The 13,862-nt window shown below is 37.8% G+C and overlaps 1 pseudogene; it reads right to left on the bottom strand.

Moving 5' to 3' along the window:
• Window positions 1-2,186: 2,186 nt before the first annotated feature.
• Window positions 2,187-12,147, bottom strand: LOC132155479 (extracellular calcium-sensing receptor-like; annotated as a pseudogene).
• Between the last annotated feature and the right edge of the window lie 1,715 nt (window positions 12,148-13,862).

Raw genomic sequence — 13,862 nt, 5'->3', positions numbered from 1 at the left:
AGTTATTAAGAAATATATACTTGAACTTTTCGGTTTCTAAGCTATTTATTGAGAAATCACAGAACAGTGTTGACAGTACATTTCCACACTGAATTATTATGTGTGCATGTGATCGGCGCGTGACATATGAGCTACTGTCTTTAGCCTATGTGTGTGCGTTACAGAACAGCAGAATAATAGATTAGACCAGTGATTAATATACGTGTACAATAAGCGGTTTAGAATGTGCGTTCAGATTTTTTCAGTTGCTTATAATCATATATATTGCTAATGTATGAAAACACTGTATTCAGTACAAACTGGGCTACAATAATATGTAAATAGCATGTAAGTTCATGATTGTATTTACACTAACGTTTATGCATGGTTAGTGAAAAACTACAATTTTGAAGTCACTGAAATAAGGTCATAAAACACATACAGACATTTGTTCACAAGACTGTCAGAGTGTACCCTAGAATTTTTGCTTAAAAATGAAAATGGCCTTTTATTGTGGCCAGCCTAAGGCACACCTATGCAATAATCATGCTGTCTAATCAGCATCTTGATATGCCACACCTGTGAGGTGGATGGATTATCTTGGCAAAGGAGAAGTGCTCACTATCACAGATTTAGACAGATTTGTGAACAATAGTTGAGACAAATAGGCATTTTGTGTACATGGAAAAAGTCTTAGATCTTTGAGTGCAGCTCATGTAAAATGCGGGGAAGAACAATAGAAATGTGTTTCCCCTGAAACTTTATTAGCCAGTATTTCCCCCCCATATAAAAGCCACTTTAACCCATTTAATCCTATTTTTTTTCTGAGACATGAAAATATACAAATGTTTCATTAGTAATCCATTAAAATAATAATAATAATAATAATAATAATGGTTATTGTTGTTAATAATATTTATTTATTTATTTTATGATTATTTATTTTTTATGGAAAATTATGTGACAAATTGTATTTTATGGTCAGTCAGAATTGTGACCGGTGGGATAATGTATACTTAATTAATATATTTCTGCAGTCATCAAAATCTTTATTTATCTCAGTCCAGTTATTAACATATTTATTAAAATGTTTAATCACATTTTAGGGTTACTGTTAAACATAAAATCCTTATAAAATACTAATAGGAACACTGAGATTAAAATGTAAACAAATGTATTTCGAAATTTTTACTTTATTGTAACATTTATAATATTTTACATTTTAATTTAGTGCAATATTCACTGTAATTTTGTCATTGTAACATTTTAGTGCAAAAGTCCTCAACTCTGGACCTAAAGATCCACTTTCCTACAGAAATTAGCTCCAACCATGTTTAATCACTCCTAGCTGCAACTTCTTAGTAACCCTGAAAACCTTGATTAGCCTCTTCGGGTCTATTTGATTAGGGTTGGTGCTAAGCGGGTGCTAAGAAGTAGATCTCAAGGTCAAGAGTTTAGGAATTCCTATTTTAGTGCAACCTTCAATAACAACTCCAACTGGTTTTATATTAATATCTTAATACACTATATTATCCCAGTGGTCACTATTGTTGCCATCAACGTGTTTACTCTTTCAATGACCACACTCAACAAAACTGAATAATTGTGAATTCATATAATAATACTAGACAGATAATGTGATCCAAAAATCTTTGTTATATCTTTATGTTAACATACTTTACTAACCTTTTGTTTTGGAGCTTTGGTGCAGCCATCATCTTCTCATGGTGCAAAGAGGAAGTAAACTGTTCTGGTCAGGTGACAATTTGCACTAACCATGTGACATAACACATATTTAATTTTTCCATATTTGTAGCACTAAAACACCAGCCATATATAGATATTATATATATATATATATATATATATATATATATATATATATATGTATATATGTATATATATATATATATATATGTATATATATATATATATATGTATATATATATATATATATATATATATATATATATACACACACACAGACACACACAAACATTTTTGAGCAAGAAAAAAAAATGCATCACTGAGGAGAATCTCCTTTATTATTCTGATGGGTTTGTTTATACACATTGTCAGGGTCGACTTGGGCACATCATGAACAGATGAAGGCTATCATGTTGCAAGCCATTTTTCTGAATGTGTATTTTTACTCTGAAAAATAACCACCACAAATAAGCACCATTACATTTATGGTGCTAATATTGTTATTTTCTCTCTCTGTAGGATTTAGATGGAGCTTTTCCCATCATATTTTGTTTTGTATTTTGTTCTGGCTTAAGTAGGATGATGTAACATTTAGGTGCAAATATGCAGAATAGTAAACCAAAGCTTGAGGCTAAGATAGCAAAAATCTCCACAGCTACAGTAAATTTTCCAGGAGAACTGATATAAGATGGGATAAATGTGATCCATACAGCACAGTATATAAGCATACTGAATGTGATGAACTTAGCTTCGTTAAAGTTATCAGGTAGTGTGCGAGCCAAAAAAGCCAGAACGAAGCACAAGACAGCCAACAGACCAATATAACCCAGAACAGCAGAGTACCCTATTATAGAACCCAGACTGCACTCAAGAATTATCTTTTCCTTATAATATCTCAGATTTTTGTGGGGAAACGGAGGAGATATTGTTAGCCAAAGCACACAGATAAGAACTTGTATAAGCGTAAAGGCAAGAACACTGAGTCGTTGTTGTGCAGGCCCAAACCATTTCATGACATTACTTCCTGGTAGTGTAGCCTTGAAGGCCATTAACACCACTATTGTTTTCCCCAGAACACAGGAGATACAGAGGACAAAGGTGATTCCAAATGCTGTGTGACGCAACATACAGGACAACTCAGTAGGCCGACCAATGAAAGTAAGTGAACAGAGGAAACACAGAGTCAGTGAGCAGAGGAGCAGGAAGCTCAGCTCAGAGTTATTGGCTTTAACTATGGGGGTGTTCTTCTGACTGTAAAAGAGGGTGGCCACCAGTGCAGTTAATCCTGCTCCAAAGAGTGAGAAAAAGACTAGCACTATACCCATGACTTCTGTAAATGACAGAAACTCTACAGCCTTTAACACACATTTATTTTTCTCAGCATTTGTCCAGTATTCCCCTGGACACTGCTTGCAGTTATTTGAATCTGGAAAGGAAGTTGATGGTCACACTTTATTTTAAAGTCCAATGTTTGCTATGACTTTTGCCTCAATAATCTTCTATTTTACTGCTTATTAATAGTTAGTAAGGTAGTTGTTAAGCTTATGTATTGGGTTAAGGGAATGCAGAATATTGTAACACAGAATATGTACTTTACAAGTACTAATAAACAGCCAATATGATAATAATAGGTATACTAATAATTAACTGGTTAATAGTGAGAATTGTCCCCTGTACTAAAGTGCTACCAAGTTGATCACTGTAGTAAGAATTAGACATTGCTTTGTAGAAAATATAATTGTAGAAGGAAAACACTAAAAGGAACTAAACAATTTTCTTTGAAAATGTGAAATGAGCTAAAGATTACCTGTCTCATTACTGATTTCTCCTTCTGCACATGGAATACAGTCATAACAGCAGACAGGTCTTCCTTTCTGTGCAGCTTTCCTAGTGCCTGGAGGACAGCTCTCACTGCACACAGACCTTGGCTTCTACATAGAAATATACATTGTACTTTATTATTTAATGTAGTGTCTATTTGCAGTGCAGCCCACCCTGTTGAAAGAGGCTATTTACACTATCTTTGCTAACCAAAGTCTGGTTGATATAGACAGTATTACAAAAGACACATATCATACAACAGGATCAGTGGTATTGTTAGGGTTCTGTCACTTCTAGTTTATTTGTGGTTTTGTGACAGTGCCCTGATATACCTCATACCTGTCATGTCTTGTTTTCACAGGAGCTGGGCTTTGCCACAGTCGCATGCTTTCATGTCATGTTTTGTCTGTCTTATTAGTTCTGTGTTCGTGTTTTGTTTTGTTCAACCACATGTCTTGTGATTGCTTTGCCGGACACGTGCTTGTGTTTTTGTTTTGTGTGAGCACATGGCTTTTGTTTTGTTTGTTTCTGTGTGCCATATGCTCTCATGTCTATTGTCTTGACCCCACCCTTCTTGTTATCTGATTATTGGTTCAGTTGATCCACCTGTGTCTTCCTTGTTACCCTCCTTGTTTGCTCCCTATTTATTATCCTTGTGTTTGCAGTCCTCTGCTAGTTAATTGTCAAATGCACCCCTGATGGTTCCTGTCTTGTCCAATCCTGCCTAGCCTTGCCTGCCTGTTTTCTCCCTTGGGGTAGTTTTGTTTGCTTTTGTTTTATTTCTTATTATTAAAATACCTCTACTGTTCAATTCATCAAGTCTTCACCTCATCCCTTCACCCAAATCCTGACAGGCATAGGGTGTAAAGCATGATGGTGGCATATTTCAACACAATTAACCACAGTTTGAATTGGTCTTTTGCCAAACTCATACTTCTCTCCTTTCAAATCACAAATCTGACCGGAAATACATTTGTTTTCTATAAAAATGGAAATAAAATGCACCTCAGGTATTTAATAATAATAGGTTAGGAATAGGTGTATTTATTGTCAGATAAATAGTATTGTCCCAATATAAGCTAATATTCAATTAGTAATTTTAAGAAATATGATAATTTATACACAATATGTTATTATTGCATACTTTTTATAATGAATTACACTACTGAGGTGCAAATTACTACTATTGTTTGCACTAAGTATAAATAGCATCTACTAAGGGTTAGCAGGGCACAAACTAATGTGGGATTAATTGTAACACACATGATTCAAATATTTCCACACATGATAGCATAAAAAAACATCTCTGGTTATGCATGTAACCATGGTTCCCCAAAAGAATGAGACTCTGTGTCGAACGATATGGGGAATGCCTTTAGCATGATCGACATGATGACGTCACGGACGGGGTGACATAAGCGACCAGAAAGCTATAAAAGCATGTGCCGTGCAGCTAGCATCAGCTTTGAAGAGAAAAGCAAGAGCTGGCAGGGGTTCTGGGAGTATGGCCTTGAGATGCAGCATCTCGTTCCCTCGAAGAACCATGGTTACTTGCGTAACCTGAGACGTTCCTCTTCAGGAACTTGAGCTGTGTCGAACGCTATGGGGAATGAGGTGCCCATGCTGCCAGACTTCCACATCCATGCCTAGTGTATATCTGAAGAGCACAGCTAAGGTGAGATAACAGAAGACCTTGATAGTTCGAAGTGGATTCCTCCACTGGGAAAATCCCTTGGTTTTGAGCCACCACTGTAGGCTTCTCATGTACAGCAGGCCAAAAGGTATCACATTGGACACAGCTGCCATTAAACTCAGTAATCTCTGAAACTGCTTTACAGTGAGTGACTGGCCTTCTCTGACTCTCTTGACTGACATGAGAATCAACTCGATACAAGCAGGGGACAGACATGTCTACTTTGAGGTCGAATCCCACACCATGTCTAGATAAGTGGTCCTCTGTAATGGAGCAAATACCATTTTTTTGGAGTTCAGTCTCAAACCCAGCTCCCCCATATGGGCAAGAATGACATCTCGATGTTGAACTGCCATCTGCTCTGATTGAGCTTAAATCAACAAATCGTTGATATAGTTTAGTATGCGGATGCCCTGCAGTCACAGTGGAGCCAGAGCAGCATCCACACACTTTGTAAACGTGCAGGGTGAGAGTGCAAGGCCAAATGGAGGTACTCGATATTGGTATGCTCCACCCTCGAAAGCAAACCTCAGAAACTTTCTGTGTTGGGGAAGGATGGAGACATGGAACTTTGCATCTTTGAGATCTATCATGCCAAACCAGTCCTCGGAAATGATTTGAGATACAACATGCTTGATGGTGAGCATCTTGAACTTCAGTCAGACTATGATCAGACACAACCCCCCCATCCCTCTGTAAAACCCGGATTCCCAGTCTTGAGGAGGGACCACCTCGATGGCCTCCTTCCTTAATAGGATGTTCACTTCCTCTTCCATAACCAGAGCCTGCTTGGGTCCGACCAACGTCGGAATAACCCTGTTGAATCTCGGTGGTGGAGAGCTGAACTGAATGCAATAGCCTTTTTCTACCGTGTGCAGTACCCACTGAGATACATTTGGCAGTAGTTTCCACGCTGTTAAATAATGTACTAAGGGAATCAGTCTCTCGAGACTGACCTCTGGTGTTATAGAGGCAGCTAAATCGGTGCCCTGAAGTGGAGGACTAGCAGGGGGCAATCGATCTAACGGTTTTAGAGACACCCAAAGGTGTAGCGAGCCACTCAACTCTGCTACGTTCATGGGTGGAAGAAACTGGAGCTCTGGGAGGGTTGGCAGACCGACTTCCCGAGGGTATGGACCCGCTCTACCCCAGTAGGGGCCGCCCTCTGAAGTCCTGACCTCCTCGCAACTACCAGCTTCTCGTACCACAATGTTCAAAAACAGAGTGTGGCCGAGGACTAAGCTTCAATGACTGTCCTAAAATCTGCTTTGGGCTTAGAAGTCCCCGGCCATGCTCTGTTGTTGAACCTCGCGGTACAAGGAGCTGGTACAGATGCCCCAAGAGAGCGATGAGGGAGGAACTTATGGAACACTGCTGTTTTCTTACACGCCGCCTGGTACCTGTTGCTGAACAGGCCAGAATGCTGCAGTGAGGCGTCCATGAGGCAGACCCTGTACCTTTCTTTCATATCAGACAGGGTCAGCCATAAGTGCCTCACCGCTGCCACCATAGTTGCCATTGACCACCTGATGGCACGAGTGGTCTCTTTGGTGGTGCAGATGGAAAGATCAGCAGTCCGCCTTAGCTCAGTGATGTTGTCAGACTTTCTCTCCTCTCCCTCATCAAGCTCTTTCAGCAGGTTGGCTTGGTACACCTATAACACAGCCATTGTGTGCAGTCATGCACCAGCCTGACCTGCTGCAGCATACCCTACTCTTTGACACTCTCCACATCAACCACCTCGAAGTGTCGATCCCTCTCCCCGAGGGGAAGAAACCGCGGAGTGGGCTTCCGATCCCAGGGATTGGACACCAGATCTGTCAGATGAGCAAGGAGATAGGGACTCGCTCATCTCAATTACCTCTGTCAGATCCACCTGCAAACCCCACGAGTGCAGCTGCCATTCTGCCTTAGCAGAAGTGGGGCCAAACCTTCACGGGAAACGCTGGAGAAGGCTCCCTCCTCAAAGAGAGCCTTGCGGGATCTAACTGTTTATTTAAAATTAGACAAATCGTAGATTATTTTAGTCTCCAATCTGACATTTAGCCGTTTTGATAGTTCTTTAGTGCTTCACTAGCTAGCAGAAGACACTTTTATTTTATTCCGGTTGGGCAGATGGGGAGCATTGTGACACTGCAATACAATTATTACTAACTATGCTATATTACTAACTATGCTATTCTATGACATTAGTGATGTAATTGACATTAATTACTTTCATTAATTTTAATGATAAAACGTGAGAAACAGGTCAATAAAGAATGAGAATCAATGTTCAATATTCATAAATGATCATTTCAAGAAATATAAAGCATTTTGGCTATATTTGTTTCCTGTTCTGTTAGAGATGTGTGTGGAAAACAGAGCCCATTCAAAGTGAGGGGGCACGTGCCCACTCAGATTTTGAGCCAAGTTGATTTGGAATATAAAGAGAAAAAAAATAGCTGATTAGTATTTTATCTAGCACAGCGTTAGTTCAGTCAGGTCATGGAGGCAAAGGCTGCGACCAGCGGATGCGGTCAGCTGTCAAATAGCTCCAATCACTACCATTCTCCAATTATACACAGTACATATATATATGTGGCACTACTGCTCGGTAAGTACGCTCAAATGGCTCGCAACCCTCCCTCCCTCCCCATTATAAGCATAAGCATTTTACTGTGCACCTTCTGGTTGTCGTATCTTTGTTTCAGATCACTAAGGCTTTCTCACTGAGGTCCACTGAGAGACAGTCATCCTCATAACCAAGCTACAGGATAGAGGTCCCACTGCCACATCTACACGATTACCACTGTTTGCCCTCTGGAGTCTAAGGGTATTTTTGGGGCCTGGAGAAGTTTCTATATGGGTAAAGTCTAATCTTACTGTAATCAGCACAAACTGGGCTATATAATAATATATGAGCAGCATGGTATGTATATGATTGTGTTTTTTAGAAAAAAAAAAAAATGATGCGTGGTTAGTGAAAAACTAAAAATGTTAAATCACTTGAATAAGGCAAAAAAACACATAAAGAACATTGGTTCACGGGATTTTTGAGAACTGGAGCTTGTAGCCTAGAATTTTTCTTTTTAAATTATATGAAAATCATCTTGTTTACTCACTTACAGAAAACAATATATTGATTTATATTTTCTAAGACACTTTTTGATGGTAAAAGTCAAATGCGAGTAGGTGTCAACTATCATGAGTATCATTGTGATTTACACCTGAGAGGACAAAGGCCCGCATAATGAGCTGCATAATGAGCCTTTAAGTCAGCTTGTGTCACTGAAAGGGAAGAGATACAAGAAAGTATGTGAGGACAAAATAAATATATATAATTGTATGTTTGTAGTTTATTTAGAATATATTTAATTATCCCACAACATAATTTAATTTGCACTTGCCGGTGGACCACATACCGAGACCACCTCTTTAAGCAGGTCTCGGTATGCTTTCAAACGAACTCTGGAGCGGTTCATTTGTGGTGAGAGCGTGATCCGACCTCGAACAGACCCAACTGCAAAAAGTACTGATCATTTTTGGACTAAACCAGCTGCCGTAGTCAGCTGTGCTGTGCATTATGGGATGAGGAAGTGTTTGTTGACAGTTTGCACTTTAGCATGGCAGCTCGTGGACATACTTGGAGTAGTTAGGAGGTGCGGAGCCTCATAGAAATTTGGTCAGATTACCATGAGCATGTTAGAGTTAAGAAGAATTAATGCACGCCTCCGCTTGAAGTTACGAGCGATGCCCGCTCGCCGTTTGCAGTGCATTAGAACGTTGTTTTTAAGCCGCACTATGGAGAGACGACTGCGCTGGCTGGTTTTGTCCTTGGCCATAATCTAGTACATTAATGTACTAGATTATGGCCAGGGACAAAACCAGCCAGCGCAGTCGTCTCTCCATAGTTGTGTTGTCTCTGTGTTGTTTGCTGGCTTTTTATGTTGGAATTTTCCCACACGTAAATTCTGACCTATCGAAAAGCAGTTTAGGAAATACATCAAGACCAATGAGTGATGTGGATGTTGTCATGTGACTGCATTTTGGTTTGTTTCAACTGGTTCGGACCAAAGCAATCAGTGTGGTGTGAAAAGGAACCAAAAAAGCTGAAAAATGCTCCAATGTATAATTGTTTGCCCTTGGTTCAGACCATATGAACCGAACTAGAGATGTGAACGCACCCTAAGTGTCTAAATTATCATGTATATCCAAGCTGATGGTTCCGGGGGATTAATGTTTAAGCTCTTGTATGTTCAATTAATTTGGGAGCAAGAACCCCATAAGGAACCATTTCGGCAAAGATAAATTGTGTTCAATAAACTCAAGTTACTTGCCAAAAGTGGTCCTGTCTGAACTATATTTAATACAATCACCCAGGTGTGATTATAATGTTCAGTGCATCATATCATCAGCTGCTAAATTCAAATCTGCATTTGCTGGCTGGTGCTGAGCCAGAGACAGATGCGTTTTACAGCTTGGCATTTTAACACATGATGCTGTTGAGCTTATGAATGCAATGACCAATCATAGGTGTTCGGATGAGTCATTGCTAAAATGCTGGTGTTTTCTTCACTCGTTCACTGACTGAATAACTCTATCTGGTGAATTCTCTCATCAGAAACAGTTTAAATGTATGTACGAATCTGTAAGATTAAGAAATATTAATTTTATAGTGTAATCTATAGTGTAACCTCTATAGTGTAATAGGCATATTTGAGAGTGCTCGAACTAGACTGTCAGTGAAAATGTTCTTTGATAATGTAAATGTTCTTTGTACTCTTCAAGTACAATGAAAGTGTTATGCTTAATCTGACTTTCAATGTTTTTTATTCACATTAACTGTCAATGTTAAATTCACATTAAATATAAACTCATTCGTATTAAAAATGTTATGGCAGGACACCCATATCTGTTAATTAAACAGACAGTTTTTTTTATGCACAATTAATAGATTACATTATTAGTTTACTTTGACTATACTTCCACTATAAATCAACAATCTATAAAGATGAGAAACAAGATATTTCACGAAACTTCACCACAATTCGTGCCCCCTTAAAAAATAATGAGTGCATGACAACCCTGGTGGAGAAAGAGGAGTGATATGTTCTTTGTGATTTTTCTTTTTTTTTTTTTTTGAATTTCTGAATGTGTTTCTTCATCGGTTTACCCACACTGTTTTGAACTATACTGTATAGCTGTGTGTTGCGATCAGGGCGATCATGTTTTTCATTTTTAATTATTAAAAACAACATTATTTTATAAAAGTGACTTATTTTTTTTATTTACAAAATATTTTAGTTTGTTGTGTGTGTGTACACACATAAACTGAGAAAGTCAAAATTATATAATATTGAATATAAATTGTTTTGTGCAATGGATCCAGATTTGGTCAGGAATTTGAACAAACTCCACTGTTTATTAATTAATTTATTTTTGTTTCCTTTTTGTCATTCTTTGCACGTATTATAGGTCAATGTAAGTAATCTGAAATTTTCTTTCAAATAAACATGTTATTGCCATTTACCTCCAGCTGTCCTCCAGTCCAGATAATGTTTTTAGTGTTGAGCACAAAGTTCTGGTTAGGGGGTAGAGCAGCATCATAGTATCCCACTGGTATAAATTGGATTGATCCATCAGAGCCCTTCTGCCAATTCACAACTTCATATTGGGCTACTGCAGCACCAGTGCTGTCAAACCACACACGATCTCCCATCTTTACGGTAAAGTTTACTCTTTTCAGAGCTTCAACAACCTATTGAGAAAAAAGCATTTTAAACATTTTCAAACAGAAACCCATCTTGCTGTCCCTTTTGGTCTGTCACTTTTTAATTATGTTTTTATTTTATTTTATTACCTGCTGAGGTTGTATTTTCAGGTCTTTCTCACAACCTTCCCTTTCTTTACACTTGAGTAGACTGTGTAGTGAATGAGCCACAGCATAAACGGCTTTGTACACATTGCTTGAATATCTTTGTTCAGGCACATCTTCATTGTAGTTTTTAAGCAAAAGTAGATCCTGATATATGTTGCAACTTAATGCATTTTTAGAAGAATTTCCCTCTGTCCATGAACATGGAAAATCTGTTTCCCAGAATGATTTTATAACATAGTCTGCAAAACCTTCAATATCGATTTTTCTCACTGCAAAACCCAGTGACCCTCCAAGTACATGAAAGCTGTTTGGAGTGATCAAACTCTTAGCAGTTATCCATGCCTCCACCCCAATTATTTGCAGGCCTGTAATATTCTCAGTGCTTAATTGCTCAAGTAAATTTTCCATTTCAAAACTGGTAAGAAATGCAACAATCACTTTTGCAGTGCTTTTCTTAATTGTGTCAACAGCTTTTCTAAGCTTTTCAGGCTCTGTTCGGTAGAATTTCACAGAGTACTCCACACAAATCCCTTCTTCCTGGGCTGTATTCAGAAATATGGCCATTCCATTGTTTCCATAATCATTGTCACTGTTCACAGCTCCCACCCAAGACCAGCCAAAGTGCTTGATTATGTATGCAAGTGCTCTGCTCTGGTGATAATCACTAGCAATAGTCCTGAAGAAAGAGGGATAGTTTTTCCTGTTACTAAGACATTCACATGTGGCTGAGTGACTTATCTGAAAAAGAAAAAAAGCAGACAGTGATACCATCATCAGTATTGAGATCATTATCAGAATTACTGTATAGACAGACCCTTACCACTGGAATTTTAAAAGGTCCCGTAGTTCTGGACAGAATCACTGTGGCTGATGACTCTGTTTCTCCTATGATGGCATGTATAGGAGACTGCCCATTGCATGTGTCCTCTGCTGCAAATTCTTGTCCATTCATTAATGCCATAGTTGCACTCATAGAAGACAGTCTTGAACCACACGTATCATAAATTCGGTAACCAATATAAACATTTGGGAGTAAACTTTTACTTTTGTTAATCTCATCAATGGCAAAGATCATGGTCTGAGCCATCCGGAAATCCCTTAGATTTACACTGTGAAACCATTTAAAAGCTAGGGTTAGTACAAAAAAAAGGATAAGAGGTAGGACATTTCATCACCTATGAATTATGTTACTATCGTTTTTTTTTCTTTTTTCTTTTTTTTGGGGGGGTCAAAATATTATTTACAAATTATCATTCTGTGACTAAATATTTACATTATGTGATTTTTTTTTTTTTTTTTAGTTGCTTACATTTTGGGACTGATGTATGAAAGACTTGTTTCCCATATCACTATATACAATGCAAAAACTTTGAAACTCAATATCTCAGAACTTCTCAGAATGCAGATAGAACCATAAAACTCCAAGGTGATGATTTATATTCTTAATTTATTTTTTACATCTGGTTAATTTGTGGAACATCATGACATCCCGGATGTTATGATATACCTTTATAAATATACTAATTGCAGCAGATATATAATATATAAATGATCATATTAAATTAAGTTTTTATTCATTTATTTATTTCGTTTTTTTTTTTCAATTAGTTAAATGTAGAAAACCTTGAGCATGATAGCAGCTGAGGTTTTTGTGTAAACTCAAATGAAGGTAAAGTCTCTATGCTCCGGATTGGAAAAAGTGCTCCAATAGTTACATCTCCATCTTTGGATATCAGCAGGTAATTGGGGTCTCCCATCATTCGGCAAGAAGGCTTTTCTGCTTGTATGTGAATGAAAAGCAGGAGTGTGTATAGAAAGAAAAGCATCCCAAGGATTGAGCTCAACCACAAATGTCAAATGCAATTGAAGAGATACATTATTTTCCCTTTTATAGAAATTACTAATATGGATGATTGATTATAAACATAGCCAATGACCATATAAGGCAGGACATGGGGCATGTCAAGTGGGTTGGAACACAGTCTAAGTAATACAATGGATGTATTTTCTCAAACAATCAAATGTAGTACACTGCAAAACTTTGTTTAATATTGAAATAATCACTTTTGTCTATGCAATTGTATTTGCATTACCTAAAATCTAATAAAGTGTTTGAATTATCTAACCTAGCTGATGAAGCATGAGTTTAAAAATATAAAACAGCATAATTAAGTAGTATCAAACATACTTTCTGAATATTCTTTTGTTTCATATTTTTAAAAACATGCTTCATTTGTTGGTTTGTTTTTATGAGAAAACATTACCATATTAGTAATTACTTCAACCATCAACGTTACTATATGTATTTATTTTTGGATTTTTATACCATTTCCAATTTCATATACCTCTGTATACACTTAAAAAATATTTCTCAAGTCAAGTCAAGTCACCTTTATTTATATAGCGCTTTAAACAAAATAAATTGCGTCAAAGCAACTGAACAACATTCATTAGGAAAACAGTGTGTCAATAATGCAAAATGATAGTTAAAGGCAGTTCATCATTGAATTCAGTGATGTCATCTCTGTTCAGTTAAATCGTGTCTGTGCATTTATTTGCAATCAAGTCAACGATATCGCTGTAGATGAAGTGACCCCAACTAAGCAAGCCAGAGGCGAAAGCGGCAAGGAACCGAAACTCCATCGGTGACAGAATGGAGAAAGAAACCTTGGGAGAAACCAGACTCAGTTGGGGGGCCAGTTCTCCTCTGACCAGACGAAACCAGTAGTTCAATTCCAGGCTGCAGCAAAGTCAGATTGTGCAGAAGAATCATCAGTTTCCTGTGGTCTTGTCCTGGTGGTC

This window comes from Carassius carassius, chromosome 13 (assembly GCF_963082965.1).
Source record: "Carassius carassius chromosome 13, fCarCar2.1, whole genome shotgun sequence".
In the NCBI taxonomy this organism is placed as follows: Eukaryota; Metazoa; Chordata; class Actinopteri; order Cypriniformes; family Cyprinidae; genus Carassius; species Carassius carassius.
The sequence above is the reverse complement of the archived record's forward strand: the minus strand, read 5'-3'. Positions and strand labels throughout refer to the sequence as shown.